Genomic DNA, 11,265 nt, shown 5'->3' with positions numbered 1-11,265 from the left:
AACAACTGTCCATGGTGACCTGCCCTATGAACTTCCTAGGTTCAGCATTAGTGCCTTCTTGTAGAATAACCAACATATTTAACATATTTATGTCTTCAGAACTCAGTAAAAGTGGTGGTTATTTTGGACTACCTTCTGTCAGAAGTAGAATATTGTGACCCAACTGAAAGGAGATATTTTTTCTAAGTTTTTTTAAGTTTTTTTTTTTTTTTTGTCTCTCTCTCTTCCTGGTACTTGAGTTCAGCCAAGATACAGCAATTTCTCATTATTCCCAGTTAATAGTTAGACCTCGAAATGATCTACTTTGTACTTGGCACTGACAATTCAACTGCAGTGTTTTGATAATTTCTAGGTGTTACGTTTTAGAAGGGGGCATGGACAACTGTGAACATGTTCAGAAAGAATAATCAGATTGATGAGTGGATTCTAAAACCTGCAACACATTATTTGAAAAGATAAACTCCCAGAAAGAGAATGTTTAACTCAGAGGTAGAGTGGAGAGAGAAGGCTTCTAATCTTAGTTCTACCTCCCACTAGGTGACTGATATGGTTTGGCTCTGTGTCCTCACGAAATCTCACCTTGAATTGTAATAATCTCCATATGTTAAGGGCAGGACCAGGTGGAGGTAATTGAATCATGGAGGTGGTTTCTTCCATGCTGTTCTCGTGATGGTAAGTGAGTTCTCACAAGATCTGATAGTTTTATAAGTATCTGGCATTTCCTCTGTTGGCACTCATTTTCTCTCCTGCTGCCTTGTGAAGATGTGCATTACACTATGATTGTAAGTTTCCTGAGGCCTCCCCAGCCATATGGAACTGTGAATTAATTAAACCTCTTTCCTTTATAAATTACACAGTGTTGGACAGTTCTTTACAGCAGTGTGAGAATGGACTAAAACAGTGACCTTTAAAAATTTGCATATTATCTCTGAGATTTAGTATATGAATCTGTAAACTTACAATAATTATTATGTATTATAGATCAATCATGTGCCATACAAGTTACTTTGTATGGCACATGATTATCTTGAACAAGTTACTTTGCATATGGTATCAATAATCCGAAGGATTGTTATTTTTATTTTTACACATTAGGTGGCAATAAGTTTCAAACCCTGTACTGAAGAGTTTCTCTTCAATATTTTTGTTGGCACCTAAACAAGCGGGCACAGAGTATCTTTTCTAAGTGAATTTACTGCCTATGTTAGTGATCAAACTTGTCAGGATCTCACTTTTATTTGGATCATAATGCAATTAAAGTTGAATTTGAAAATGGGTACCCAGCATGGGCTTTTAAAGTCCCAAGGCAATGAAATATGTTTTGTAGAATTCATCTTTTTTTCTTCACAATCTGTTTTAGCGAACTTAAAGACCAGAGGAAAAATAAAGATCACAGTAGAGATGCTGAAAAAACATCAGATTTTGGTAGAATCTTGAAAAGGCTACCTAATCTTTTTGAATATCAGAATTTTTTTCCTATGAAATAAATTGCAGTAGGTAGTTCCTTTAGTGTCACATATCTAGAGCTCCATAAATAGACTCAAAATTACTGCAGGAGTTGGAAATGATAAATTTATAGGCTTCTTTAGATTTTACTTCCTGCATTCACATAATTTAGGTGAGATTAAATGTCACCTTTTTGACTTATTAAATGTAGTGTTCACGTAGTATTCCTGAGGTTCTACAGGTTTATTCCATCAGGACTTGAGTGGAAGACATTGTAAATATCAGTTTGCAAATATAGAACTTTGGCTACAAATATGATTCCAAAGTTTATTATATTTTTTTGAGATTATACAATATTTGCTATCTTAATGGAGATTTTAATATTCTTTACAAATAAACAGTGAGGTAGAGCTACATGAATGAAAGAAAAATAAAGAGAAAAAGTATTAGGGAAAATATGATAAACATAGAAGGCAGATAAAGGGATTCAGGCCATTCATAATTGGAATCCCCAATTTAAAAAACTCTAAAATCCTAAAATTTAGAAAGAGAACTCGTAATTATAATTAAAGATCTATATTTTTAGAACTAAATACTTGAGCTAAATATAACAAATGCACAATGAATGTGAAAAAATAATCCAGAATGGTCAACATTAAGACATCATTGGACTTGAAGGGTAAAGAAAGAATGCTTCATGAAGCAGTAAAATAACTAATAACCTATAATAGGTCATGTGTCAGGCTGGCCTTGATTTCCCCCACAGCAATATTGGCTGCTATCCAATTGAATAACACTTAAGAAATTCAATATTGGAAGATGTCACTCAAGAATTTTATATCCAGCCAAGCTATCCTTCAAGTTGTAAAAAAACTAAACAATTTTTACATGCAAAAATTCCCGTGAGAATTTTTGAGAAAACTACCAGTGTGAAGTTTAGCTCACAAAGAGATGAAAGAAAGAACCACAAAAAACGACTGAGTACTGTATACATTTAAATGTTTAACTAAATCTAAGATACATAGCAAAAAATTTATTAAATACTATTTATTTTGTACTAGGCCCTGTTCTAAATTCTTGACATATATTAACTGTAGAGACTAGGGTTACAGATGAGAATGTAAATGAAGCACACCTTCATAGTTTATATATTAGCCTCACAACTTAAAAGTAGAGTTTAGAAAAATTTTCTGTTTACTTCATGTAAACACAAGGAACCAAATTATTTCATTTCAAACTAAAATAAATTGAGGAATAAAAGGATAAGTTCATGTAACCATAGAAAAGTAAATAATAAGAAAGAAAATATATCAACTAAATTTGAGTGACCAAAAAAATCCAGGAAATATGGTAATGTTAAAGGGATTATGATAAAGAATTATGGATAAAGTGTTTAAAATACAGGGCTGGAAATAAGATATGCAATATTAAAAATAATCATTAGAATAAAAATGTTAAAAAAATTTTTTTTTCTGTTTTGAGACAGAGTTTCACTCTTGTTGCCCAGGCTAGAGTGCAATGGCATGATTCCAGCTCACTGCAACGTCCACCTCCTGGGTTCAAGTGATTCTCCTGACTCAGCCTCCTGCGTATCTGGGATTACAGGCGTGTGCCACCACGCTTAGCTAATTTTTGCATTTTTAGTAGAGACAGGGTTTCACCATGTTGGCCAGGCTGGTCTAGAACTCCTGACCTCAGGTGATCTGCCCACCTTGGTCTCCCAAACTGAGAGGTGTGAGCCACAATGCCTGGCCAAAAAATTATCTTAATGATTACATATATAAATAGCAAACAAATGAAAAAGACTAAATACCAAAAGACTTAAAAGCTTAAAAACAGAAAACACAACAAAACATAAAATACAGTCAGAACTAAGACTGGATATACATACATATGCCATATTAATAAATAAAAATGACTTAAAAGAAAAAAGATTTATTAAAAGAAAAATATTTTCATATTGGGTTGCAAATCAAAACCTAACTCTGTTCTGTGTACATAAGACATAACTAATACCTAAAAGAAGTATATAGAATGTATATATATGTATATATAACATGTATCATGCAAATGAAAAACAAAACAAAAGCAAGTATTTTATGGTATCTGAAAAGGAAACACAACTTGTTGCAGAACAACCCTTGATTTGAGGACAACTGCAAAAGTAGGAAACACACACACGTAATCTGTCTGGTCTGTTTTAAGACACTGGAGAGCTAAGCATAGAGACCTCAGAAAGCACTGAAGATACTAGAGAGAAGGGTGACCAAGAGAGAAAAGCCAGTATTCTGCACCACTTTTCTACTTGACTTTGGTCAGTTTAGAAGCATCAGCTAAAGGCTGAGAAACTGAGCAAAGTTTCCAGCGGTCATTTCAGAATATGGAAACCAAAATTGGACTTTAGGGCCCTCCAAAGAGAAAGGTCTGACATACAACTCAGACTTTCAGATGAGATTTTTAATGGGCTGCACTCTAGGGGTAAGGGAGAACCATAAATAGATCAGTCATCATAAAGAATGAAATCAGCCGGGTGTGGTGTCTCACACCTGTAATCCCAGCATGCTGGGAGGCCGAGCCAGGTGGATCACTTAAGGCCAGGAGTTCTAGAACAACCTGGGCAACAAGACAAAACTTTCTCTCTACTAAAAATACAAAAATTAGCTCGGTGTGGTGGCACACACCTGTAATCCCTGCTACTCAGGAGGCCGAGGCATAAGAATCACTTGAACCTGGGAAGCGGGGGTTACAGTGAGCCAAGATTGTGCCACTGCACTCCAGTCTAGGCAGCAGAGTGAGACTCAGTTTCAAAAAAAAAGAAAGAAACCTAGTTAGAGACGATTCAGTTCCAAGTTGGATTAAGGTGATGTTCCTTTAGCTTATCTGCCTAAAACAAAATAAATCCTCTCTTCAAGAAAATAACGTCTTGAGAACTTCAAATTACCTTCACAATTTTTTATTTTAAAAGTCTATGATTTAGTCAAACATCACCAGGTATATATGGAGACAGACTACGTGACAAAAAAGCGAAGGAGAAAATTACCTAATAGAAACAGAATCACAGGAGACACCAATAATATTGGAGCTATCAGATGCAAATAAGAATTTATTTTCCTTGGACTTCTGATTAGAGTTTAAAAGATTACATAAAACCTACACATACAAAGTTTGTAGCTAAGAAAAAAAAATTACAAAAATACTTTTGAAAAGGCATCATATAGGTTTAGAAGCCATGAGGAGTGAATGGGCCTAAATTACAGAGAGGAGAAACATTCAGTGGTGAGTAGATAAATAGCATTTTTTTCTTTTTACATAGAGGAATTTGCCAATTATTGATGTGAGCTGAAGTTTGTGGCTTGGTCCAGATAGGGAGAAGCAGCTGAAAGATGTAGAAACCAATGTAGACTTTAGCAGTCACTTGGGAATAGAAAGATATATTGAGAGCTTGAGGGCCATAGATACACAGCCATTTTCCCCAAAGACGTTTGCTATATTCTATGACTGTGTAAGAAGCTGAAATCTAAACTAAAAGCTTTTGAAACTGAAACTGAAACCTAGTAAAGTCTCATAGTAATTAGGAAACAAAGACCTGAAAACAGAAAATACAAGAAACAAAAGCCTAGAGAGTATGGTATATTGGCACGGAGGAACTGTAGCCTCTTTTCACTAACCAACTCTGATTGTAGGCAAAAGTTGAGAAACCAGAGCCAGACCAACACTTGTGGGGTAAAATCATTGGATACATTTGAGCAGTAGGGTATTTATACATTTTCAAAGTATCTCCCCACATATTGTTTAGTAGTTACAAGGGGAAAAATATTGTACAATGAAAATATCTGACAGACTCCATCTTAACAAAATGATTAAAATTATCATTATCAGCAGAGCAAATAAATATTGTGTACCTTTTGAAATAATATGTTAAGAAGGACACAGCACATATATTGTATAATATATAATGTATCGATATATTTTTATATATGGGGAGAGAAATAATAGTGTTCTTGCAAGAATAGTCATAAACTAAATCTTATCATGAAGAAATTAGCAGACAATCCAAATTGAGGGACTCTCTACAAAACACATTTGGCACGTACCCTTTTAAAAAAAGTCATTTCATGAAAGACCAAGAAAGACTAAGAAACTTACAGCTTAGAAGAGACTAAAGACATATGACAAGTAAATACATGCATGATTCTGTGTCATCAGAAAAACCAGAAAATCATCAATCAGAAAAAAATACGTTGTAAAGGACAACATTAAAACAATAGAATCTTGTGTTAATGTTTAATTTTTTTGAAATTAATAGTTGTGCCATGCTTTATGTAATAAGATATCCTTTTTCTTAGAAAATATACACTGAAGTATTTGAGGGTGAAAGGTCATGATGTCAAAGACTCTCAAATGCTTTAGTTGATATGAAATGTACGTGTGGTTTTTTGTATATGTGTGTAGAAGAGAAAGTGTGGGCACTTCAGGTGTGTATACATGGGAGTTTATTATATCATTGCCAAATTTTCCTGCCAGTTTAAATATTTTTCAATAAAAGTTAAAAAAAAGTATGAGAAAATATTGGAGAGCCATGTTACACGACCAGAAGCAAACGAGGCACTTTGAGTTTTGCCATTTAAGTGAGATTGTACTTATTTTGCTAACCAAGGTCATTACTGACAGGAGAATAGTGATTTCTCCTGCTTGCTTTTTTTTTTTTTTTTTTTTGAGATAGAGTCTCACTCTGTTGCCCAGGCTGGAGTACAGTGGCACAATCTCGGCTCACTGCAAGCTCCACTTCCTGGGTTCAGGCGTTTCTCCTGTCTCAGCCTCCCTAGTAGCTGGGATTATAGGTACCCACCACCATGCGTGGCTAATTTTTGTATTTTTAGTAGAGATGGGGTTTCACCATACTGGCCTGGCTGGCCTTGAACTCCTTAACTCAAGTAATCTACCTGCCTCATCCTCCCAAAGTGTTAGGATTACAGGCATGAGCCACCACACCTGGCCTAAGACCTGCTTTTATATAAGACATCTTAAAAGATATTCAGGCAGTAGAAATATGGTACTCGACAAAAACTTAGAACTACACAAAGAAATAAGGAGTACTGGAAATTAAATAAATGAAAGTAAAAATAAAACATTTTAGGTTATCTTTCTTATTTTTAATTGCTCTAAGACTTAATTGACTCTCTAAAATAGAGGTTAGCAAGCCTTTCCATAAAGGATCAGATAGCAAATACTTTGTTTTGTAAGTCAAATGGACTTTGCTGCAATTACTAAATTTCAGCATTGTAGTGCTAAAGCAGTCATAGATAATACATAACAAATGAGTGTGGGTATGTTTTAATAAAGATCATCATGGCGTGTAATTTCATCATACTGATCTCTTTTTGGTTTCACTAAGATGACATATTCTTACTTCTTCATGTGTTTGCTCCTGTATTTTTTTCAAGACCTAATTCAGGAATTATCTCTTTCAAGACTCTTTCCCAAACCTTTTATTTCTCACAGGCAAAATGGAATCTCGTTTTTATGATCCAATAGGAACTTTTGCCTGCTGATTTTATCTCTGATTTGATTTGTGAACTTTGGAAGTTATTTAATATCCCTAAGTTTCAGTTTTCTCACCTATAAGATAGTAATAGCACCTGCATTGTGATAACGCATCTGAATTACTTAACACAGGACTTGACCCACAGAAAACATTCAAAACATGTAAATGATATCTAATAATATTGTGATGATAATGATTATTCCTCTGTCATACTACTTTCTGATGCACAATATTGGTCAACATAAAATATGCTTGGTTCTTGGCTAAATATTATGTAAAGGAAAAGTTATAATAATGTGATTGGGAATATTTGGATTTGAATTTTAATAGCAGTAAAATGTACTAAATCAGAAGAACATGCCTTGGTCAGTAATATATATGAATATGCAGGTAAGATAAGGGAGAATAAATATTATGATACCTGTAAGTTTTTGAACACCAAAGTGAAGTAAGCTACGAACACAGCTGTAAGGGGATCAAGTAGACCGGAAGCAAAATTAGCAGTTGAGCTATAATCCCTGACCGTGCTGGACACAGGACTCTGTTCACATAGAGAGGGAAAGCAATTAGCAGTGGAACAGCATGTGGTTTGGCTAATATCACCTCAAGAAAAAAAACTAGATTAAAATTTAGAAGGGATATTGAATAGACGAGATGGCAGGTGGGTGGTGAATAAAAATGAACAACCAAATTCATGCTTGGGAATATCTTGGGTGTGCATGTGCCTGTTTTTCCTTTCATTGGTATATTTAGGATTTGCATAAATAAGATGAATATGGGGGTACATGTTGCCTCATCTTTTAGTTGCTCTGCTTTGAAATAAAAATAAATTCCTGGATCAAAAGATGGCAGATAGGGAAACTTAAATAAGTTGGTTTGGGTAAAATTAAAGGAGGCAGCCGTCTGATCGTTTCTTTCTCCAAAGAGGATTTAAGTCTTCCCCTAGGACACAGGACACTGAATCAACATATTTTAAATATTATATTAAAATTATATAATGTCTTAATTTTTAATCAAATAATTCATGCACATAATTATTAATAGTATCAGAGGATTCTTTTGAAATCAGTGTCCTCTGCATTGCTCTTCTCTAAATTGCTTAGAAGGAGTATTAATACTTTTAGTTATATCTTCTGGCATTAGCCATAATTTCTTCATTTTTCAAAACCTAAGTAACATGACTGTATTTCTTTCCCTTGATTTATTAATTATAAACGTATAATAAATTTATTATTTTGAAAAAGAAGGTAAACTGATTCATGCCAACTCTCATCTTCAAATATATGTTATATATTATATTGTATGTACATTATCAATATAGTACATCCTAATTATTAGTTGATGATGTAGTTTCATTATTGTGAATATATAAATATTGTTTACTAAATAAGAAAGCAGTCTAATATGTTACATTTCCTGTCTTTTGAAACCTCATTATTTTCTCTAGAGTTAATTATTGTCTCAGTTTTTTCATTATATAATTTCTTCTATTTACAAATGTTAACAAATATTCTATCAGATCTTTCATTGTCTTGCAGTACCAAGTGTTGCTGTGGAAAAACATGATGTTATTCTGATTGCTCCTTCCTGGGAAGTGTTTTTCTCTCTAGAAGTTAGCGAATCCTCCCTCCATCACTGGTATTATGATATTGCATAATAATGTGCATTGGTGTGGTACCTTATTGTATTTCCTGTGCCACTAGAGACTAGAAATTATTTGCTGATTTGTTTAAGTTCCCTATAGATTCTGGTTATTAAGCCTTTGTTTGATGCATAGTTTGCGAATGTCTTCTCTTGTTCTGCAGGTTGTCTGTTTACTCTGTTGATAGTCTCTTTTTTTATGTGCGGAAGCTTCTTAGTTTTGTTAGGCCCCACATGTCTATTTGTGTTTTTGTTACAACTGCTTTTGGGGACTTAGCCAAAAATTCTTTGTCAAAGCCAATATCAAGAAGGGTATTTCCTAATTTGTCTTCTAGAATTTTACAGTTTGAGGTGTTACATTTAAATCTTTCATCCATTTTGAGTTATTTTTTGGCTGTTTCCATGCCTAATGCAGCCATGGCTCCTGGTCCCACAAAGTATCTGAAGTGGGTGGTAGCTCCAAAGTACTGGATGCTGGATACATTGACCAGTGTATTTGCTCCTTGTCAATCCACCAGTCCTCATAAACTGAGAGAGTGTCTCTCCCTCATCATTTTCCTAAGGAACAGACTTAAGTATGCCCTGAGAAGAAATGAAGAAGATTTGCTTGCAGCGATTCATTAAGATAGATGGCAAGATCCAAACTGATATAACCCACCATGCTAGATTTATGGATGTCATCAGCATTGACAAGGGAGACAATTTCTGTCTGCTCTATGACACCAAGGGTTGCTCTGGTGTACATCATATTACACCTGAGGAGGTTAAGTACAAGTTATGCAAAGTGAGAAAAATCTTAGTGGGCACAAAAGGAATCCCTCATCTGTTGACTCATGATACTCATACCATCTGCTACCCTGATCCCCTCATCAAGGTTAATGAAACCATTCAGATTGATTTGGAGACTGGCAAGATACTGATTTCATCAAGCTTGATGCTGGTAACCAGTGTATGGTAACTGGAGGTGCTAACTTGGGAAGAATTGGTGTGATCACCAACAGAGAGAGGCACCCTGGATATTTTGCCATGGTTCACGTGAAAGACGCCAATGGCAGCAGCTTTGCCACCTGGCTTTCCAACATTTTTTGTTATTGTCAAGGGCAACAAACTATGGGCTTCTCTTCCCCGAGGAAAGGGTGTCCACCTCACTTTTGCTAAAGACAGAGACAAGAGACTGGTGGACGAACAGAACAGTGTGTTAAATGGTCTCTGGGTGACTTGTTACATCTTTGTACATAATTTAAAATAATTCAGCATGACTAAAAAAAAAAAACTTGTGTACAGTGAAAACTAGGGGCCCAGCTTCAGTCTTCAGCATATGACTACCCCGTTACCCTAGCACTATTTATTGAATAGGGCATACTTTCCCCTTGTTTTTGTCAGCCTTGTTGAAGATCAGATGGTTGTAAAATAACCCCATTTAAAAATAGGAGAAGGGAACAAACAGATATTCTCAAAAGAAGACATATAAGCAGCCAAAAAATATGAAAAAATGCTCATCACCACTAATCATTAAAGAAATGAATATCAAAACTACAATGAGATATCATCTCACATCAGTCAGAATGGCTATTACTAAAAAGTCAAAAAACAACAGATGCTGGTGAGCTGTGGAGGAAAGAGATGCTTATACACTATTGGTGGGAATGTGAATTGGTCCAGCCACCATGGAAAGCAGTCTGGAGATTTCTCTAAGACCTTAACACAGAACTACCCAGAAATCCCATTACTGGGTGTATATCCAAGGGAAAATAAATCATTCTGCCAAAAAGACACATGCATTTGTATGTTCATTGCCACACTATTCACAATAGCAAAGACATGAAATCAACCCAGGTGCCCATCAATGGTAGATTAGTTAAAAAAAAATGTGGTATGTATACACCATAGAATACTACACAACCATTAAAAGAATAAAGCCATGTCCTTTGCAGCAACATAGATACAGTTGCAAGACATAATCCTAAGTGAATTAATGCAGGAACAGAAATATCACGTTTTCACTTACATTTAGGAGCTAAACATTAAGCACACATTGACATAAATATGGGCTCAATAGACATTGTGGACTACTAGGAGGGGGAGTGAGGGAGGAGGGTGTGGGTTGAAAAACTACCTATTGCGTACTCTGCTTACTACCCGGCTGATGGGATCTTTACCCCAAACCTCAGCATTGTGCAATATCCCCATGTAACAAACCTGCATATATGCGCCCTGTATCTAAAATAAAAGTTGAAATTTAAAATAAAATATTGAAAATGAAACTAAAAATTAGGCATTTGAAATTAAATTATCACTCTCTTCACATATGAGATCTTCACCCTATGCATTTAATGATTTTTTTCCTTATGTTTTATCTTTTTTCTTTCTGGAATACCTAATAATCTGATGGTTGACATCTGGATTGATTTTTCTGAATATTTTATCACTTATATTCTATTCCAATTACTTTGTTTTGTTTCCTGAAATATTAACTTGGTTTTATTTTTTAACATTTCTGCTAAAATTTCAAATTATAATTGTCTATCATATTTGCAATTTCATCATTTTCCTCTTTCTTAGATGTTTATAGATGTATTATATCACCTTGTTACTCCCTAAGGCTGATTTATACTTTTTTATTTGTTGAAGTT

General features: G+C 34.7%; 1 pseudogene; it reads left to right on the top strand.

The window, feature by feature from the left end:
- Positions 1 to 8,278: 8,278 nt before the first annotated feature.
- Positions 8,279 to 10,168, top strand: LOC101019607 (annotated as a pseudogene).
- Positions 10,169 to 11,265: the final 1,097 nt, after the last annotated feature.

The sequence above is a fragment of the Papio anubis genome, chromosome 6 (genome assembly GCF_008728515.1).
Source record: "Papio anubis isolate 15944 chromosome 6, Panubis1.0, whole genome shotgun sequence".
In the NCBI taxonomy this organism is placed as follows: domain Eukaryota; kingdom Metazoa; phylum Chordata; class Mammalia; order Primates; family Cercopithecidae; genus Papio; species Papio anubis.
Note: the sequence above shows the minus strand (reverse complement) of the source record. Positions and strands in the feature narration are given on the sequence as shown.